Source organism: Colossoma macropomum, unplaced genomic scaffold (assembly GCF_904425465.1).
Source record: "Colossoma macropomum unplaced genomic scaffold, Colossoma_macropomum, whole genome shotgun sequence".
NCBI lineage: Eukaryota > Metazoa > Chordata > Actinopteri > Characiformes > Serrasalmidae > Colossoma > Colossoma macropomum.
Window position 1 is genome coordinate 4,302,265 of NW_023494784.1, and position 23,166 is coordinate 4,325,430.

The following is a 23,166-nucleotide window of genomic DNA, read 5'->3' on the forward strand; positions in this document are numbered from 1 at the left end:
AAAGAAAAAACAAAGGCTAAAGATGTAAGTTCACCAGTTAAAACAATTGGCCTCATTCACCAATATCTTCCCACATTTTTTCTTAAACGTGTTCTCCGGAAAGGTCCCAAGACAAAGTCTACTTCAGATTCATGCATGTTCTTAAACTGCTGAATTGTTTGTGCCTTTATGCTCTTGAGTGTGTGTAGATTCTTGCTTGGTTGTCTTAATGACCATGACAATCCTGTCAGGAAAGGATTACCCCAATCTCCAGTACATTTTAGCTCAGTCGTCCATGAACTGGATTCACATTCAGAGCTTGCATTCCTATTTTAACATTTTGACTTTACAAACTCACGTATCATTTGCAGTCATTTTCCTTTTAGCACATTTATGTTTCTTTAAAGTATTCAGATATATGAAGTTCTTCCCGCAGTCTGAACAGTGATATGGTTTCTCTCCTGTGTGAACACGTTGGTGTATTTGGAAATAACTATGTTGATTAAAGCTCTTCCCACACGCAGAGCAATAATACGGCTTTTTTCCTGTGTGAACACGCTGGTGTTCCTGGAGATGACTCTGTCGGCTAAAACTCCTCCCACACTCTGTACACTGAAAGGGTTTCTCTCCTGAATGAAGGTGCTGGTGTCTTATGAGATTACCTCTGTCTCTAAAACGTCTCCCGCAGTCTGAGCAGTGATACGGCTTCTCTCCAGTGTGGATGCGCTTGTGTTTTTGGAAAACACTCTGTGTGATAAAGCTCTTCCCACACTCTGAGCAGTGATACGGTTTCTCTCCTGTGTGAATGCGCTGGTGTGATTGGAGACTACTTTGTGCAGTAAAACTATTCCCACACTCCGAGCAGTGATACGGTTTTACACCTTGGTGGCTACGTTTGTGTTTTTTGAGACTACTTTGTCGAGTAAATCGCTCCCCACACTCTGAACAGTGATACGGCTTCTCTCCTGTGTGAACCCACTGGTGTTGTTGGAGAAGACTCTGTCGAGTGAACCTCTTCCCACACTCTGAGCAGTCATATAGCTGCTCTCCGGTGTGAACGCGTTCATGTATTTTTAGGGAACTGCCCTTCGTAAAACTCTTTCCACAGTATGAACACTGATATGGTTTCACTCCTGTGTGAATGTGTTGGTGTGTTTGGAGGCTACTCTTTACAGTGAACCTCTTGCCGCACTCTGAGCAGTGAAAGGGTTTCTCTCCTGTGTGGATGCGCTGGTGCGTTTCGAGATGACCCCGTTGAATAAAGCGCTTTCCGCACTCTGAGCAGTCATACAACTTCTCTCCTGTGTGGATGCGCTGGTGTGTTTTGAGGGTAACTCCATTTCTAAAACTCTTCCCACACTCAGTGCAGTGGTGAGTTTTCTCCTTGGCTGTTGTTTTGTCCATTCGTTGGTTCTTCTGTTAGTACTGGAGCTTCTTCTGTATAGCAACTTGTGGCAAATGTAAACTGTGTAGAAAACAGACAGGAAGGCTTATTAGAAGACTCATTTCTGGAGAAGAAACACACACTGTACACAAGCAGGTGACAAATTACACAGAAAAATCTGAAAATGATAGGAGAGGAGCAGCTGTTCCTCAAGTGACTGAAAACGTCAAAGCTGGATGTGCATAAAACCCTCATTACAAAGACCACTGCCTATCTGAGAGTTCAGTGGTGCAAAAACCTTGCACTGGTCTACAGGGATAAAGTGTATATTCTGCCATAAAATACACATTTATTTATATGAAACTATTTAAAGAAATATTCCTAACGTTGTATTTATACAGAGTTAACATTTCAGCTGAGTTCAGTCATTCTGTAAGAAGTTAAACTGAATAACTAAGAGGCAATTTAGAGTCTAAAAAGGGCAAGCCTTTTAAAAATCATAACTAAAGAAATAATTAGAGCACAGTCTTTGCACGGTTGCATGAATGAAACTGTGGATTTTGCTTGATTTTTTAAAATGGAAATCCATGGCATGACCAGACAGGCCCTAGGTGAGTTGGCATGGGATGACCTTATATTTTCTCAAAAGGAGACTAGTCCTATTTCCTTCAAATTACAGGAAATTACACACATTCTTTATTACATTACCAGACCTGCTCTGCTAAAACTAATCCTGCTGCTGCAAAATTATTGCTGTTGCTGCCTCAGAATTTTATGAAATGTCATGAAGTTGAAATTGAAAAACTCTGAAGAGGGATTTAAATTTGAAACAATGGTTACACGAAGTGAATGAAAATTGCACAAACCACAGATATGCATGCACAGATGCTGCATTAGCACGTCAACGGCGCCACCATATTGAGGCGGTCATTATCGCTGCTAGACTGGATTCAGTACCATTACAGAGCATCAGTTTAAGAAAGATACTGTCCAAAACTGTACTATTTCAAAAACATTGCACTCAAAGTGGGACAGGATTACACAATTGAGAGAACACAACGATCTACACTTTTTTTTCTGATGTTTATGTGTAGATATGGCATATGTTTGGTGAAGCACAGAGAACCTGTTGGTGTGACTGTTTTTGCTCTGGTCTTATATTGAGATCATTTTAGCCTTTACAAGGGATCTTAACTTGAGGTAGTAGTTACAATACTTAATTTACAATAATTGTTAGTGCTGTGTAAGCATTCTGCATTCGTTAATCCTTGTAGATATTACTGTAATAAGTCAGCTTCCTATTCGCCAGCTTCTTGTTTGAATTTTTCCATTGCATTTTAAATACTGCATCCTCAGGCACCAGAATGTAACTGGTGCACCATTTAAAGTGGAGCGGGAACGTTCAGACAAGAAGTTGGTGAATAGGAAGCCAACTTCAGCCTTATTGTGTTTTAGAAGGTTTATTTAATTTTTACGTGCAATAAGATTAAAAGTGATTCACACATTGATGAATTTGCTTATGTGCGAGATTGCTTTTATACCGGAGCTCATGCTAAACTCTGTTTTTAACGTCAGTTGCAGACTGAATACTCTCCTGCTGCTCCGGACAGCTAACCAGCATGTTATCAGATAAACTAAAAGCTACCGAGAGCAGTCCATGCAACCTAGATTAATCTATGTCTAAGGATTATAACAACACAAATTTAGTAGAAATCAGTTGAGTAATAAGGAAGTTATGGCCGATTTAATAATGGGAACTCATCATATCTCAACACACGTGTTTGTTTACAAGTGGATCTTAACCGCTCCAACATGGTGGACATATCACATCAGATAGAGAACAACAGACAATGCAGCATCTATGTGTCTCTATCTATGGCGTGAAAGTCAGAGCCGAGTTGAGCCAAAGTGCCGAAAGAACGGTTGCCAGTAGAGTAGACTGTTCAGATGGTTGTAGTGAGCTGTAGTTGGTGAACTGGCTAACTTAGCACACCGCAAGGAGGTTGGGTGGACCTTACTTTGCAATGTTATGAAGTTCAGTTGCACACTGTTTGGACTTTGTGGTATGAAATATGAATGAAGTGGGTCAAAAGGAACTGTTTGTCTATTTTATTGTAAATGCTAGTCAGCTAGGCAATGAGGGTGAGCTACTGTTTGTTTGCTTACAACTTTACAAACTTTTTGTTTGTTTAAAGAAACGACGCTGACGGGAAGGATGGGCAGGGGGCTTGGCTTTGGCCCGTCCAGAGGGCATGAGACTTCTGGCCTCCCACCGCTGCTGAAAAAATTCTAGAGGAAACACTAATTAGCACGATATTTTCTAGATATAAAAAAAAATGCAATTATCAATAATATTGCCCCGTCCCGCCCCCGAAAGGAGAACAAATAGATGTGGCATTAAATGTTATTGCAAACGTGTGTTCATGCGCTTCTTCTGCTGCAGAATTGCAGCGTCTTGCGTGCTAAAAGCGCTCCGTGCTGATGAAACTTTAGACTGCAAGTGATTTCGAAAGCCACTGCCTGCACTTTCCACATTAAAAATAAGGCATTTTCATAATCCAGTTAACCACCAGGACACTTAATCAGTACAGAAAATACTGCACATTTTACTCAGCAAATCACACAGCAGACACAGTGGGGAGCTTACTCTACCACAGCTTTAAAGGCCCCTTTATTACTCAGTGTTTTAAGAGTAAAAGTAAACAAAACATTGTGTACATTTAATTTAATGTTGTTTATTATCTTTTCTGAGAACGCCAGCCGTAGACGATGATCAGAGAAACTTTCTCTCCAGGTTAGAGTTAACTTAGCTGCTCCGTGCAGCCACAGCATGTCAGCATTCAGTTATGATTCTATTCACAAAAGGTTAAGCCAGCATTACAGTGCATAGCAGAGAGAAATAACACAGGCAGTTTCTCAACAAATCTCTCTGTTTCTCTCTCAGACTACTGATGTGCAAGCCTGCACACTTCTTTATCTTTAACCCCAGTTTCCAAATGTATTTTTCAAGCTGTTTAATGGTGGATTGGTCCTCTCTAATTCTCTCTCAGTTCTTTTACCAAAACAGCAATTATTGCCTTTTACACACTGCTGTTGGGCAATGTCCATCATCAACGATATCTGATTACATCACCCTATCACCTAGTCCTACAGCCTGTTCTGTGGCTGTGTCTGTATGTGTTTTTACTACTGGTGTGTCGATAAAAGAACACTTCTCACAGCAGTATTATGGAGAAGGTCTGGCTGCAGACATGCAATCTCAGCCTGACATTCACCGCCAGCCTATTGATGACGTCAGTGCTGCTCTGCCAGGACAGTGTTTTGGTCAGCTTTATGTGGAAAAACAGCGAACCACATACTGTTGGGTAACAAGAGTTACACTGAACATAAATTAACATTGTTGTACTGACAATAGGATAATTAAATATGGAAAGTTTCAAAATAAAACCTATGACGATGATAAACATGAATGTCGGGTTTATTCGCAGAAAAAACAAACAGGCTTTTGCTGAAACTCATGAAAGCCATGCTGATGATGATTAGAGCTGTTAAAAATACAATCTGATGGTTTTGCTTCCTAACGGGAATTGACTTGATGGTTACGTTAGAGACCATTAGGAAATGATCAAATGTATCTGGAATCAGTCCCACTACACCTGAGTATGTGATTTGAACCCTTTAAACTGTGATATCAACCCATCAGGAAAACACAGAATATCATTAGCGACTAGTGAAAACCACCATGAATCAACAGATACTTTTAATGGGTTCTATGACTTTTTTCAACAGGGAGGTGCATTAAACTGATTTCTCTAGCTGTGCGATGGATGAAAAATGGGTTAAGTGATGATATCGCTTAGCAGCAGCAGCCAAAAGTTACCACCGTGACGTTGGGCTGCTTCTGCCAATGTGGCAGAGAGTGCATGTGCACGTGACGTCACTGGGGCTGAGAGTGCATCTGTCTGAGAGTACATGTCTGAGGCCAGACTTTATAGGAATTATGGCCTCCCTGTGTCTTAATCTACACTGACGCCACAATATTAACAGGTTTTTCATTTAAATCACATATAAAAATAAACAAGATGTTTTAAGATTCTAAACCCAACTACACGCTTAAATCAGATGGTTTTTCAAGAGTTCTTTAGTAAAGGGAATGGATTTAGAACCATAAGTTCTATACACCCTGATAGCAAGAGAATAGTGGGCCACTGTTGGCCTGCTGATGGCAGAGCTGGTGGTCCACTGGCGTTTTGCTCAGCGTTTTCTGGGTGGTCCACCTGTGTTTAAGCGGAGTCATAGACGAAATTCCACTTATTACCACTCATTTTCCATTTACAGTCTAATTTTTCCCTCCTTCCTTCTTTAGTTATATTTTGTGAATTAGTTTAGTAAATACTTTTAATCTAGCTCAGTGTCAGCAACAGCATTTTCTATAAAATCTTTTTATATCAAGCCTAGTCATTGTTTTTTTCTCTCAGCTGTTTATAATATTTGTCTTAGCCATTTATTTTAGAAAATAATCTACGTGCAATTAAAATCTGTTTGAGGTGATTAAAAACTAGTTAGGGCTTGTGTGCAGGACAGTAATCTGGGTGGTCCGAGGGTGGACCAGTAGTGGCAAACAGTCAGCGGAGTGCCAACCTTATCAAGACAGCGGACCGATATATGCTCAGTATCTGGGCAGAACCATTTGTATGCCTATATTTTTATTTGCATGATGAAATGGTTCTTCAGATTGATGGAGAATGTGTTGTATATGGCTCTATATAGCACTAAAAAGGGCTGTTATGATGTCAAGTTTGTAATAATAGAATAACACGTTTTTGGTGCTTTTACAGAAAGGTTCTATATATAACGATACAAAACACATTCTCCATCATTCTGAATACGAGTCTGAACAGCGAAGTCTTTGGTAAACTTGTATATTTTGCACCCTAAGTGAACATCTCTCCACTCAGTTCTCCAAGGATCATTGAAACATACTGCAAACACTGCGATAAAGAGTTAATCAGGTTCTACCTCGATGAGAGCAGCTCCTGTTTGTCTTCTCCAACAACACTGTAGCAGCGCGGAGGCGTGGACTGCTGACCAGAGCGGAGCTTCTGCTTCTCCGCTTTACTGGGGTTGGAGAAGCTCACTGATACAATTAACGCCCCCACCTGGACTGCAGGGGAACCACACTGACACAATTAACGCCCCCACCTGGACTGCAAGGGAACCACACTGACACACACTGACAATTGGCGCACCCACCTGCTAATGACAAAATTAATTTGTAAATATAGAAATAAAATAGAGAAATGGAAAAAAGAGAAAGAAAAGCAGTATGTTATGACTGAATAGCACAGAGGTGTCCAATTTTATCCACAAGGGTAGGGTGTGGTTTTCATTCCAAACAGCTCACCTGGTTCCACCTGTTTAATCAGCTGGGTAACACTGGACACCGCTGGGCTAGCAGGTCACGCCATTCCATCCACTATCAAGTCCACATCACCACAGGCATAGAAAGTCCATCAAGCGAGCTTTACAAAAAACATTATACATTCAACTGACCGAGATCATGTTTTCATATGAAATATATCTCATTTAATCCAGTAAACTGCGAGCTGAGTTCAGTTTAGCAGTGCATTCACCATCAGTTCACTGTGCTCACCAGCACTGCTACCAATTTACCCTTAAACGGGAGTAAATCTGGACTAGTGACAGACTGTGGGCAAAAAAAAAAAAAAAAGTTAACCTTGAAAAAGATTGTTGTTTTTGCTCGATATTCGTCCTTGTTTCTCGACTGCCCAATCAGCACACTACTCGATTTTAGAACAAACCAATCGCAGTGAAGGAGGCGGAAAACGTCGTTGTTCAGGGTCCACCGTGTTCTGTGGCTGGTATGACAACGCAAACAATCTAAGGCATTTTTTTACAAAACAACAGAGAGAAAATGAATGACTAGGCCTAAAATAAAATTATATTATTACAAATGTTGTTGCTGGATTGGTTATAGCTGTATAAACGGCTTTATTTATGATATTACTGTTAAAATTATTTACTAATTTATAAAAGATAAAGAAATGAAGGAAGAAGAAGTATATTAGACCATGAGTGGAAAACAAGTGCTGAAAAGTGGCATTGAGCAATACACTTCTTAACCACCAGTGGGCTGCCAATCTTGCCATTAGCAGGCCAACACTGGCTCACTGCCCTAATGCTATCTGGGTATGGAACATATTGTAGAATAGGGTTTGTTGATTTTCCTGCTCAAACTCACCTGACTTAACTCATTTGTTAATAGCCAGATTAAGTGGGATGTGTTGTAGTTAAGAAACTACAAAATTGTGCTGGACACCGGCCTTCTTCTACAGAGCTTCCTGACACTGTCTGATGGGTCTTGATGTGTTAGCGTGATGCCATAATGGACAGACATGCCCATCATGTCTGATTCTGATTTGGGGTGTTATGAGAAAACTGTAGCTCCTCTTCACAGCGAATGGCCCTCAGATTCATCAGTGCAGCTGCAGTTTGGTGCTGAAATTAGGGAATGATAAACTACAACCACAAGAATAAAAGGAACTACAACCACAATCTTCACTAAACTGCACTTTGTAATGATTATTTTTAACAGCGATGAAAATGCAGTGCTGCCACTTAGCACTGTTTCCGGCTCGCATGTTCACCTCACTGTTCACCTCAAACTCCGCCTCACAGCTGATCAGCGGTCAGGAGTTATGATGCTGCTGCAGTTATGAATCCTGATAGGCTGGATCATTTGGCGCTAGCTGCAGAGAGAGGGTCTTCTGCAGACCACCGTTTTCCTGGTAGAACTCGCTCTTGTGAAATTTGGTTCTGCATTATGTTCATCAGCCTTCCCACATACTGTGTATTCTCCATACAACTGCATGAATGACCGTTACACCCCTAGCAATCTTGGCTGAGTTTTTGTCATTTTACTTATTTTTAATTTTCTCATTAGTTATTGTTTTAATATTGATTTCTACTTTATCTTTTTGTTCTTACACAACTCAGTAGTATTATTTATTTTTATTACTAATTTCTATTTTTTTTTTATTAATAATCAGCTTAATAGTTTTAAGTGTTGTCCTGATTTGTCATAGTTGTCCTAATTTCCTAATTTTTATTTTTATGCACTGTTTCAAAAATTATTTCTTGGTCATGTTTTATTATCTTTGCTGTACTTTCACTATCACAAATTATAACAATTTACTCTTCAGTCCCTTATTTTTCTATGAGGATCAGCTACACGGTAAATGAGGGTCACCCTCAATGTACTCCAAGTTTAAATGGTTGATATTTTGGAGATGAACATCTAAGCATGTTCTGTGCTCTTCAGAAAATAAAAGACAAACACACTCATACAGCACAAAAATTAAATAAAAGTTCTTTTGTCTTGAATAAGCAGTGGATTTATATGCATTAACATAAAGGCCAATATGATGATGAAAGTTTATGATTATTAGTAATGTAGTGGGCAACACAGTGACCACGATGAATGATCACAAAAATATTCTTAAATAACTAAAAGTGCATGTTTATGTGAGAACTATCACAGGACTTTCACTCTGCACGTCGTCTTTGGTGTTTTGGGATTGACTGATAATTGCAGTAATAACATACATGATCTGTTACTTGAACTAAGACACTGATGATGCAGAGCTAGGTGATATGGCAAAATATGGCACTAAACCTAGTTTAACGTGACTTATTTTGCTCTCTTTACAATGAAACATGCAGTCTGTCAGTGTTCTAAAAGTACCGATGATATACACAATATATTCAGAACATCATATTGCATTGTGACATAATTTATCAGGATAACAGTAGAAATCACTTGATCAAACTTTAAATTGAGAGTGGAACAAGCAGCCATTATTATATATTCACACAGAAGGACGTACACCAAATAAGAAAACAACCACAAAGACATACAAATCGTACAAAAGAAAGTCAGGGCCTCTTTTCCTTACAGTCGTAATTACTATCATCAAATCCTATTTAAAAGCAGATATAGGTATTAAATAATTCATGATAACATAAAAAAAATAAATCATAAAAATCGTGTTTTCTGATTTGATGAACTCACATAGTTCAGCATATCATCTCTCTCTTGAAGCATTTATGTACCTTCAATGTATTCAGATGCCTGAAGTTGCTCCCACAGTCTGAGCAGTAATACGGTTTCTCTCCTGTGTGGATTCGCTGGTGTAGTTGGAGACTGTACAGAACAGTGAAGCTCTTCCCACAGTCTGGACAATCATATGGCTTCTCTCCTGTGTGAATGCGCTGGTGTGTTAGGAGATTACTCTGTACGCTGAAACTCTTCCCACAGTCCGAGCAGCTAAATGGCTTCTCTCCCGTGTGACTGCGCTGGTGCTTCTGGAGATGATTCTGTTGAGTGAAGCTCTTCCCGCACTCAGAACAATCATACGGCCTCTCTCCTGTGTGGATGCGCTGGTGTCGCTGTAGACTGCACAGTACAGTGAAGCTCTTCCCACAGTCTGAGCAGTGATACGGCTTCTCTCCTGTGTGGATGCGCTGGTGTGTTTGGAGATGATTCTGCTGAGTAAAGCTCTTCCCGCACTCTGAGCAGTCGTATGGTTTCTCTCCAGAGTGGATGCGCTGGTGTGTTTTGAGGGTACATCTCTCAGTGAAGCTCTTCCCACACTCTGAGCATTGGTGATTTCTCTCTTTGGCTGAACCTGGCATTCTTCTAACAATGCAGGAGCTACATAAAATTGTGTAGGGCAGTTCAGTAGAAAACTTCACAGGACAGGACAGCACTCAATTCTAAAGAAGAAAAAAAAATATATTCAATGGTTCTGTTCCTGTCGTGGGGAGATCACTACACTACACTAAACGTTGGTCAGACAGTGCTGGTACCAGGGTTTATTTTGTCACATTACTCCCCGTTTTATGGCGGGGAAAAATACAGAAAGGGATGAGAGTATTATAAAGGACACCTCATGCCAGTGAACTGGGAAGGTGTTTTACTTTGTGAGAGCTGAAATTTTAAGTAGCATATGCATGGTTAACGGTGATGTCATGCTTAATTATTTACAGTTATTTTTACCATTTGAATTTTTTCTTAAGACTGTTGATATGTGGCACGACCATGCCCACAGTCACATGATGAGATTTAACACTGAAAGTGCACTGAGCAGGAGTTTAAAAACAGTATCAGGGCACTTTGGGATTCAGACTGAGCTTCTATCTCTGCACTCTTTCTCTGAAAACATAGAGTTAAACAATGCTTCTTTTTTCAATAATATATAAATAAAGATTGAAAAGAAAAAAACATCTCTAAAACAAGCACACGAGTCTTTGCTGCGCTCAAATTATTACAAGTTCAGATCTCTTATTATTATTAGACCTCATCCACCAATATCTTCCAAAGTTTGTTCTTAAGTGTGTTCTTGAGAAAAGTTGTAAGAAAAAGTCTACATCAGATTCATGACGTGTTCTTAAAGCGCAGAATTGTTCTCACCTTTTTGCTTGAGTGTGTGTAGAATCCCCAGAATATCCCAACAAATCCCAAATAAGAAAACATTGGTTAATGTCAGAATCTTCATGAGAAATGTGGGTTTTAAGAAAAAAATTCTTAGTAAAATGAATGGTCAATGAGGCCCAATGATTTTAGCAGTTGCAGTCCTGAGATCAGGGGGTTTTGCAGCCCCCTCAGCACCTACCACTTCCCGTGTCTCTGCCTCAACCGCACACTATCCCAAATCCAATAAGCAATGTGATCAGGTGAGTATGAAAAGAATTAGAGCCAGAATGCAGAGGCAGTATTTAGCTCTTACGCTGCCCAAAGCCTGAGCCAGCTGCCCGAAGATCTCAGATATGCACCAAATTTGTCCATCTTCAAGTACAGACTTTATTTAGCTTTTATTCATTAAAACACTTTATATTTGGGTATGAAATGTGCTACGCAAATAAACTTGCCTCATCTAGTGCTTGACGTAGAGTGGCACTGACCAGCATGCAGTACCAACACTTCACAGTGGATTAGACACAGCAGTGCTGCTGGAGTGGGGGTCCTGACCATTGCAGAACAGGGTAACAGAGTATGCAGAGAAACAGTCAGACTACAGTTTGTAACTGTAGAACTACAAAGTTCTCCTATATGGTCAGTGGAACTGATAAAATGGACAATGAGTGTAGATATATGGAGGTGGTTGATCGGTGTAAAGCACTAACAAAGTGCTCTTCAGTTCCCAAACAAAACTAGGAAAACATTCATTTCAAACAAAAACCAACAGCCAAAAGATCAGTGTGGATAAATGCTGCACCGGCAATCTCACCACTCAGTTCTCCAAGTGAAGTCAGTGAAGAACACACTGTAAACACTGTGATCAAGAGTTAATCAGGTTCTACCTCGGTGAGAGTAGCTCATGTCTGTATCCTTCAGCAACACTGTAGAGAGCATAATAGATCTTCTTCTTCTCCTCTTTATGAAGACCCACACTTATACAATTAGTGCCCCCACCTGGACTGCAGGGGGAACCTCACTGGAACCATGTCATCACAGAGCCTGGTGGGAATAATAGTAATAGTAATAATAATAAATAATAATAAATAATAATAATAATATCCTCATACCAGCTTATAGAAAGTCTTCACTTGCAATTATTGATATCCTTAGAAAACTAGGATGAAAATGTACTGGCAGGTTTGTGACTATGATATTTGGTCCAATTTCTGCTGCTTATCTTGTTATAATTGTCTGGAGAAAACAACAGGACACACACTAGAACGTGCTTCTGTCCAAAATGAGAGAGTTTCTATACAGCTTTTGTGTAAAATAATAGTTTTTAAATGCTTGTCTCAATATGAAGAAGACTGAGGTTATAACATTTAGGACAGATGGTTAAATTTACCTTCGATGGAGAAGATGTGTAAATGATGGAAGCTTTTGTCTACTCGGATTCATTATTAATAACAGAAGATTCAGCACTCAAGAAATAGGACACAGATCAACACTTAGCAGAACAAGGATGAAGGAGCTTAAAAAGATCTTTCAATGCAGCAATCTGTCTCTAGAAAGATCAGACTGTGGTCTTCTCTGTTCTTCTTTATGGATGTGAAAGCTGGACAATAAACAAGTGAGACAGGAAAAATATAGATGCCTCTGAGCTTTGGTGGTGGTGAAGACTTTGGTGTTTAGTGAAGCACTAAAATGTGCAGGACAGTGGAGCTCCACTAAAAGCAGATTTCTCAGTCTTGCTGCTGGGAAATGTTCCCAGCCCTAGGCTCAGTTTTCTGTTAGCTGAGCAATGTGGTTCAAGCTTGAAACATGCATAGTTCACTTTTAAACCAAAATAAATGTATTCATTAATTGAACAGTTATATATATATAATGACAGCGAATCAAACCAGTCAAATAATGAGACAGGATCTCCTCAGGAGGAAACAAAGAGCCAAGACTCAAGCTAAATTTTAGGTCATGTTATCTCTCTTTTTTGTTCTTTACAACACCAGGTCCAACAAAATCAACACAGGAAAGATGTGAAACTGGGCTTTACACCAAAATAGCAAACAAACATTGCCTGAAACCACTGAGGAAAACCTTTGGGAAACTCTGCCAACAATGCTGCAAAATGACTTGTTTCTGCCATGGCACAGCCATTCAAAATAATGTCTTTTCCACAGGCTTCAAAACAGACCATCATAACCAGCTCTATGGGCATCACACATCACTGGTGTAAGAAACGGAGATCAAGTGAGAACAAGAGAAATGATCTGTCCCACAGTCCACACTTGTGGTTTCTGATTTTGCTTAAGTGCACAATAACATGATGTATAACATCATGTATAACATGAAGTTCACACAGGTCTCTTGACAAGCACACTTGAACAAAGTAGGTATACCCTAATGCAAATTATGCAAAATATGCTAAGTTTTTCTAATTCATTGTTACAACAAAAGCTAAGATGGTGACCAGGGGCGGTCTTTGCACCAGGTAAGGGTAGACAGTCACCTAGGGCCCCATGAAATTATAAATTAAAATATAAATTAAAAAGGCTGTACATGTTGATGTTACATAACATATTCCGATATACACTCTTTATTAAGTCCACCTCCTTGTCTCTACAGTCATTGTCCATTTTATCAGCTCTACTGACTTTGTTACCCTGTTCTTCAGCAGTCAAGACCCCCCAGAACCACCACAGAGCAGGTATATATAGTGAGTGTGCGTGTGTGTGTATTACATACAGGATGATTCAAAAAGATTCATCTGATTTCATAGTGCCATATTTTTAAAACCGTGAGGTTTTAAAGAGTGAATCTGTCCTAACTGTGCAGTGTGATTTTTGTGGGCAGTGAAGCTCCAACAGCTCAGAGCGTTTGTCGTTGGTTCCACAACACTGGATGATCTCCGAAATTGCACTGAAAGAGCCGTGAGTGCAGCGACACCCGACATGCTCAATCCAGTATGGGATGAATTTGACTATGGCGTTGATGTTGTCTGTACAGCTGGAGGAGGTTCATACTGAGACCTTGTACAATTACATAATAAACTTTATGCTCACTTTTTTCATCTTTTTTGAATTCGGATGAATCTTTTTGAATCACCCTGTGTGTGTATATATATATATTGATTTTCTGGGTGTTGAAATGGAAAAGTAAATTATGTAAGTGCAGCGGAAATAAAAGAGCGTAAAATAGGGAGGAAAGAAAATGCTTTCTTCTTCTGTCAGAACAGAGCACTAAACAGGCTTAGCAGACTAATGCTAGTGTTAATGTTAGTGTAGACAGCTCCTGTATTTCAGTAAAATCACTAATTCTGTCCTTTATGGTGACTATAGCACTGGTTCACAGACATGATTATTGATTCTTGCACCTGGATACATCATTGGATAAGATCAGTCATTGTTGTGCAGGTCTCCGACATCCATCCTGGTGATGATGCGAAGCAGTGATTGATTCTCAGAAAGGTCTGAGAATTCCAATGGTCTTGAAAAAAAACTCAGTCAGTTTGTGCCACTTCCATGACCATGAACAACATCATCATGCATCCTGGGATGAACATGGTGTTTTGAAGTGACTCACGCATCACAACCTGTCTCCTCCTTCTTAATGCACTTATGTGTCTTTAATGTATTCCAATGTCTGAAATTCTTCTCACAGTCAGAGCAATAGAAGGGTTTATCTCCAGTGTGAATGCGCTGGTGTATTTGGAGATTACTCTGTTGGGTGAAGCTCCTCCCACAGTCTGAGCAGTAATATGGCTTCTCACCTCTGTGAAGGCGCTGGTGTTTCTGCATGTTACTGTGTTGATTGAAGCTCTTCCCACAGTCTGAGCACTGGAACGGCTTCTCTCCCGTGTGGATGCGCTGGTGGGACTGGAGATTACTCTGCTGGTTAAAGCTCTTCCCGCACTCTGAACAGTGATAGGGCTTTTCTCCTGTGTGAATGCGGCGGTGTGATTGGAGATGACTCTGTATGAAGAAGCTCTTCCCACACTCTGAGCAGTAATACGGTTTCTCTCCTGTGTGAAAGCGCTGGTGTTTCTGCAGATTACTTTGTTGAGTAAAGCTCTTTCCACACTCAGCGCACTGATACGGTTTCTCCACCATATGAATGCACTGGTGTTTTTGGAGACTACTCTGCTGAGTGAAACTCTTCCCACACTCTGAGCAGATGTACGGCTTCTCTCCGGTGTGGATGCGCTGATGTGTTTTGAGGGAACCTCTGTTTTTAAACTTCTTCCCACACTCAGAGCAGTGGTGAGGTCTCTCCTTGGCTGTACTTTTTTGCATTCCGCTGTGAGCTGTATCAATGTGGAGACTACCAGACAATGTTTGGCGAGTACTGGAGCTTCTTCTGGATGCCATAATCTCACATTTTATCTTGCCGTTAAATAGTGATGTGTTCATGAAGGTGAATATAAACTGTGTAGGAAAGTTCTGCAGGAGAACAGGACATCGTTCATTCCTGGAGAAGAAAAAATAAAGACAAATATTCAGTGGTTCTGTCCCAGTTGCAGGGGATCCCTACACTATAGTCAGTCAGTGGCCAGTCAGATTCCTTTTGTGTTTGGGGTTTCTGTTTCCTCTATTTTAGCTGTGATTCAGATTTACATTTACTTTTCAAGAATTCAACATTCATGACATACATTATTAAGGTTTGTAGTATTCTATTAGATCTATTTATGTACACTAACAAAAAGATAGTTCTTCAGTGGTTCTTTAGTAAAGACAGTGTTTCTATACAGAACCATGAACACTCAAAGAATAATTTGCATGCTTACATGGTTCTTCAGATTGATGGAGAGTGTGTTGTATATGGTTCTATATAACACCAAGAAGCATTCTTCTGTTGTATACAAGCTTGACATCATAACAGAAGAACCCTTTTGGTGCTATATAGAACCTTTTTTAAGAAGGTTCTATATGGAATCATATGCAACACATTCTCCACCCAACGAACCTTTTCACCATGCAAAGAACGCTTTAAGCATACAAATAGTTCAAATAGTTGTGTTCATGGTTCTATATAGACTACTGTCTTTACTAAAGAACCCTTGAAGAACCACCTTTTTAAGAGTATGTTGTATATGTTCTTTTATATAGAACATTTCTGAAAATGGTTGTATATAGTACCAAAAAGGGTTCTGCTATTGTTACGATGTCAAGTTTGCATATAATAGAAGACCCTTCTTGCTGCTATATAGAACCATTTCCAACACATTCTCCATCAATCTGAAGAACCCAGGATGCAACTGGTTTTATATATTTGAGCATGCAAATGTTTCTATAAAGAACCATTACATTTACTAAGAAACCCTTGAATAACCATCGTTATATTACTGAACATCTCTCCACCCGTTTCTCCAGGGATCAATGAAGAACACACGGCAAACAAGAATTAAACAGTGTCCTACCTTCATCACAGCTGATCAGAACGGATCTTCTGCTTCTCCGTGGTATTGGGGTTGAAGAACCAGTTACAGAGTAAGCGCCCCCACCTGGACTGCAGGGGAACCACATTGGAGACACGTGAACACAGATCATGTCAAGATTTGTTTATCCGCCCGTATTCCGACAAACCCCGCCTCCTGCGCAACGATTGGCTGTCATTTCATAGAAACCGATTGGTCAGTTGAGAAGTCGTTAACATCACCGTATTAACCGGCATCGATTTCTATTACATAAACATAATAGACCAGGAAAAGGTTCTGCTAGTAGGACACCTTTAGATTCTATCAGAACAGCGGTTAAACCATCAGAGTCCTTTACGCTGTGATATCAGCCCATCAGAAAAACATTAAAAATACATTACAAAACCACCAGGAACCAACAGGACATTTATTTTTATTTGTTTATTTAGCGCTGTACAGTTTTATATATCGTACCCATGAAATGAAAGAGATCCCTGCTGAAAAAATGTCATATAAACCATTCTGGTTCTGCTGGTTTCTGGTGATGTCCAATAGTCACTAATGTTATTATGTATTCTCCTGATGGGTTGATATCACAGTGTAAAGGACTCTAATGGTTTAACAAGTGTTCTGGGACTGACTATAGATGCATTTGATGGTTCTCTAATGGGATCTAAAAGTGTCCTACAAGAAACTAGTGGTCTCTGATGGTAACCATTAAGACAATTCTCATTAGGAAGCAAAACCATTGCTTTTATAAAACTCCTAATGGTTCTAATGGTATTTTCGGCTGGGCTGTTTTCCACTCTTACATTAAGCAGGCATGTTCATTTTATCACGTAGAGCATCACTGATTTAGGGACACAAGTTGTCTTTGTATGGATGAGTTGTCACACCCAGCAGGTTTACATGTTGCATTCTGGTCTTGACATCAAATGATCCAAACAGTTTTCATCAATACAAATTTATATCAAATTTTGCTTGAGAATATGACTTTGATGTAATGTTGAAATTATGCAGTCTTGCTGCTAACAAATGTTCTAGCCTGAGCTGACCCACTTAGCCAAATTTGTCACATCCTTGTGTTTGCTCTGGCCCAGTATACAGCTGGGTTCACAGCCCAGATCTGGCCCACACTGGAAAACAAGTAGAACTAACGAATGTGGCCCAAATCTGACATTACTACATTGTTGATCCACAACATTCACGCCAGAATTGGTCCACAGATATAAACACAGGGCAAAACTGTACACAGCTGTATGGCACAAGGACCTATTCTGGCCCGCATGCCTAACATCTGACCAGTAGTCAACCAAAACTCGCATATGAAAGCCAGCCCAGAACTGTCTGCTATCTGGGGCTAATCTCCAAAAAGACACCCTGAGAAGTCGATATGTGATGGATGAATGAGGAAAACAGCAACAAAAACACATGTAGGACACATCTAGTCTGTGCTCAGTTTTCTGAAACCATGTGGCAGTTTATGTTTACAAATGCATAATTGTGAAATTATAAAAAATGAATGAATACATTAAATGAAGCAAGATTTAATGGATGCTTAGAAATACATGAATATCATCAAACAAGCCTTTATCAAATAATGACCAATCAGTCAACTTTTATTTCAACTTGGAGGTCCATTAAGGTACATTTACAGTGTAGCCAAGGAAGTTAAACAGTGACTGAACAAGTTAAAATGAAATTTAATCAACTAACTCAAATCAAAACCAGCAAGCCAAAATGAATAAAGAAGATTAAAAGAAATTAAGTAAAAAAAATAAAAATAAATAAAATGTGATGAAAACAAATAAAAAACAAGTAAAAACCCAATAAGAAAATACAATAATACTAAAAAATGTTAAAAATAAAATTATTCAGTAAAAGAACTAAGATCAAATAAAATCGTTGCCGGTGGTCAGAAATTAGAAGTTTAAAATGATGGAGTGACACCAGCGAGTGGAGCTTTATAGATCCTGTAATGAATTCCACTTTGTTGGTGCTCTGTAGGTGAAAGCAAACTCACAAACCTGATAGGTGATCTGGTCAATGGAGTGACTCTGATAAACACTTATTTACAGACAGTGTAGATGAAATATAAGATGGCATATGGCCAGCGAGCATCCTATAGATAAAATCAAACCAATGTGTTTCCCAACCAAATATTATGACCAACCAACTTTTATCCATAGTGTGCAGTAATGAGTTCTGTGTGGGTCTCCAGTGATGAATCTCAGAGCTGAGTGATGGGCTGAATCTAGTGGTTCAAGTCTACTCGTAGACACATGGACAGGATCTGTTCACCTACATTAGAATCACTGTACTGCCCACATAATTTGTATTATCTGCTGATGCTGGCACAACAATGGGGACTGCAAGGTGATTTTACAAAAGCAAAATTAAGCTGTAAATAACTATTGACCCTTAAAAAACACAGATGACCATAGTTGATTTTTTTACATAGAATCAAATAGAGAAAAAAAGAAAATGTGATCGCATATCTTTCACTCCTAGTGAGCTACCTTTTTTAGAGCATAAAAAAACAAGGCAAAGAGCCAAGATTCAAGCAAAATCATTGATTCCAATCATTTTTTTATATCAAGTGCAATACAGGAAAAGATATCATTTTTTTTTTGTAAAATATATGCCCATTTTGAATTTGATGCAAGCAACATGTTTTAAAAAAGTTGGGACAGGTTCATGTTTACCACTGTGCTGCATGATCTCTTTTTTTAACAACACTGTGGAGACACTGCTGTAGTTTTGAAAGTGTAATGTTTTACCATTCTTGCTTGATACAGGATTTCAGCTGATCAACAGTTCAGGGTTTCCTTTATCGTATTTTGTGTTTCATAATGTGCCAAATGTTTCAGTGGGTGTCATGTCTGGACTGCAGGCAGGTCAGGTTCGCACCAGGACTCTTTTTCTATAGAGTCATGCTGTTGTACTATGTGCAGAATGTGGTTTGGCATTGTCTTTCTGAAATAATCAAGACCTTCCCTGAAAAAGACCCATGCAGTGGTTTCCACTACAGAATCATGTCTGTTTTTAATGCAGTGCTGTCTGAGGGCCCAAAGATCACGACTAGCCAATATTAGTTTTCAGCCTTGTTTCTTGCATACAGAGATTTCTCCAGATTCTCTGAATCTTTTAATGATATTATGTACCGTAGATGATGAAAATTTGCTATTTTATGTTGAGAAACGTTATTCTTGAATTGTTGCACTATTTGATGGTGCAGTCTTTCACAGAATGGTGAACCCCTCCTCATCTTTACTTCTGGAAGGCTCAGCCTCTCTGGGATGCTCTTTTTATACCCAATAATGCTACTGACCTGTTGCCAAGTAACCACAAGTTTTTTATAGCATTACACAACTTTACCATTCTTTTGTTTTTTTTAAATCTTTTTTTTTAAACATGTTGCAGTTTTAATATTTGATATGTTTTCTCTGTACTATATTCAATTAAATATAGGATTTAAATGATTGGCACATTATTGCACCTGTTTTTATTTACAATTTGCACAGCGTCCCAACTTTTTTGGAAATGGGACTGTAGAACCATTCCATGCTAAAATGGTTCTTTGCATGGTGAAATTGTTGAATGGTTCTGTACAGCACCAAATTGGGGTCTTCTATTGTTACAACATCGAGCTTGTAACAATAGCAGAACACTTTTGGCGCTATATAGAACCATTTTCGAAAAGGGTTTATATACCATATACAACACATTCCCCTTCAATATGAACGCAATTAGGTACGCAAATGGTTCCTTATAGAACTCATGGTTCTAAGTAGAACCATTCCCTTGAAGAACTCTTGAAGAACCATCTTTTTCAAGAATGTTGGTAAAATTTTTCATGGTAATCTAGGCATAACTGCTAAATTCACGTATCAGAATCTGTAATCTCCCTCTTGGTGCATTTATGCAGTTTTAAAGTATTCTGATGCCTGAAGTTCTTCCCACAGTCTGAGCAGTAATACGGTTTCTCTCCTGTGTGAATCCGCTGGTGTATTTGAAGATTAGCCTGTTGGGCAAAACTCTTCCCGCACTCAGAGCAGTGAAATGGCTTCTCTCCTGTGTGGAGGCGCTGGTGATCCTGGAGATGATTCTGTTGGGTGAAGCTCTTGCCGCACTCTGAGCAGTAAAATGGTTTCTCTCCTGTGTGAGTGCGCTTGTGTTTCTGGAGATGACTCCGCTGGGTAAAACTCTTCCCACACTGAGAGCACTGAAACGGCTTCTCTCCTGTGTGAATGCGCTGGTGTGATTGAAGAAGACTTGGAACAAAAAAGCTCTTCCCACAGTCCAAGCAGTGATAGGGTTTCTCTCCTGTGTGAATCCGCTGATGTGATTGGAGATAACTCTGCCGACTGAAACTCTTCCCGCAGTCTGAGCAGTGAAACAGTTTCACCAACATGTGAACGTGCTGGTGTTTTTGGAGACTGCCCAGCTGAGTAAACCGTTTCCCGCACTCTGAACAGGCATATGGTTTCTCTCCAGTGTGGATGCGCTGGTGTATTTTGAGAGAACCTCCATTTTTAAAGTTCTTCCCACACTCTGAGCAGTGGTGAGTCTTTTCTTTGGCTGTACTTTTTGGCATTTTCTCAGGACCTGTGTTAACGTGGAGACTACCAGACGACACTGGCTGAGTATGGGGGCTTTTTCTGGATGCCATATTCTCATATTTTATCTCTCTGTTTCAGCGATGCGACAAATTACTCTTGGAGATCTCCTGTGAAAGTTCTGCAGAAGAAGATTAGGACAGCATTCATTCCTGGAGAACGAAAAACAAAACACAATTATTCAGTAGTTTCTCCCTGTTGTGGTGATCCCTAAACTACACTACTTTAGTCAAACAGTGGAATCAGAATCTGTTTATGTTTTGAGCTTTTTTTCTGGATTCTAGGCTATTTGTCCCACATATGGCCGAGTGTGAAAGCTGTTTTTGAATCCTGGTGCGGTCCACAGCCTGTGAGAAAGCTCACCACACTACATTGGTCCTAATCCACTGACAGATTTATAGACAAGTTTAAAATCAATACTGTGACTAACTAGCAGCCGGTGTGGAGATCTTGTCTGACATAAGCCAAGTGTAGCTGCTGTCCTCACAAACAAACAACTGAATCTGGCACTGAACTGGGGTCTGCTGACACCGAGAAGTGTTACTGACTGTGGAGGTCAGACACAAAGCCATCGGTCACTTTAAACATTCCGCCTTGGTATATTCCCACCAGACGTGCCATGTGTGATTTTAGCCTGTTTTAAGCGCACACCAACACATTCACAACTGCAATATGGGTGGAGACAAAGAGGCTAAAAAATGGAGGCATAAAATTTGCTACCAAAGTCCATAAATGCTGACCTTACATGCCAACATGCCGGTTTCTCTAGCAGACTATCCATCCACTAGCTGCATTTTGAGATGTGAGACTTGCACTGTAGGAGAGTTACACACTGTCTGATATAAACTACCCTATACAGATATCTGATATATGGCCATACATGCACATATATCACAAAGGCTCAGGCATAGAAAACAAAATATATAAGCATCAAATACTGAACACACACACACACACACACACATTTTCTAAGCCACTCATCCTTCTGGGTCGCAGTGGGATCTGGAGCCTTTCCCAGCAGTCATTGGATGGGAGGCAGGATACACCCTGGACAGGTCACCAGTCCATTGCATGGCAGACAGACAGACATATACATTCACACATACACTCACATCTATGGGCAATTTAGCGTGTCCAATTAGCCTGACTGCATGTCTTTGGACTATGGGAGGAAACCGGGGGAACCTGGAAGAAATCCATGCAGACACAGGGAGAACATGCATACTCCACACAGAAAGGACCCTGGTCGCCCAGCCAGGGGAATCAAACCCAGGCAAATACTGAACACATATGCGGAATATAAGGATTGTACATATATGTCTGACATATCATTAAACACATCCTAGTACAATTGTAACCCTTACTATGTTAACTTAGTTAATGTTTTAATGATTTTGTTGCGTAGCTTACAGTGTGCATGTTTTTAGAGTTTAGACACATAAAACCTGATATTACATAGCTTTAAACTAGCATATATGAGTAACATGTCATCCACACATGAATAATGTTTATGTTAGATATGTGCTACACATATGGTTGTATATGTTCATATGTGGCTGAAACATCTGTCTCATATTTGAAGAAGGCCAATCTCAAACAAGTTGGCATATATGTAACTTAAATGCCTATATGTGAATAATATGTTATATATAAAAGAAATCCATATGCTGACGTGTAATATATTTTAAACTTGTACACTGCTATTTTTTGTACACTAAAACAAAGATGATTAGTAAAGTTTTTAACATTATTTAGATCAAATCAGCTCAGCTCTCAGAATCTCTGGGCACCAGTTAAATCAGTCCGAGGGGATGCACACTACTGTTTATCAGATTAACTGCAGTAACTGTAATCTCTGCTCACCTGTCAGCCTTTTAGAGCCACAAATAACACTGTTCTTCTTCTTCACTAAATTATAATAAATAAAGGGTTTCTCTGAACAGTGGAACATGACAAAAGACTGTCTTTATAATATAAACACACACAGGAGAGCACGAATTACTGCAATAAATAAATAGGGAGCTTTTATTGTAAATCACGTATAAAGCATAAACAAAAAGCTCTACGTTTGGCAGCCTCATTATTTTAAATCAAAACCGCCAACAGATCAGTCTGGAGAAAGGCTGCTTCACCATGAGCGAACATCTCTCCACTCTGTTCTCCAGGAGTCAATGAAGAACATGAAAAAATACAATGTGAAAAAAGTGTCCTACCTTCATCAGAGCTGATCAGAGCGGAGCTTCTGCTTCTCCGCTTTACTGGGGTTGGAGAAGCTCACTAATACAATTGGCGC

General features: G+C 39.6%; 1 pseudogene; it reads right to left on the minus strand.

Annotated features, from left to right (window-relative positions):
* Nucleotides 1-8,805: 8,805 nt before the first annotated feature.
* On the minus strand, nt 8,806-23,165 carry LOC118811857 (annotated as a pseudogene).
* Between the last annotated feature and the right edge of the window lies 1 nt (nt 23,166).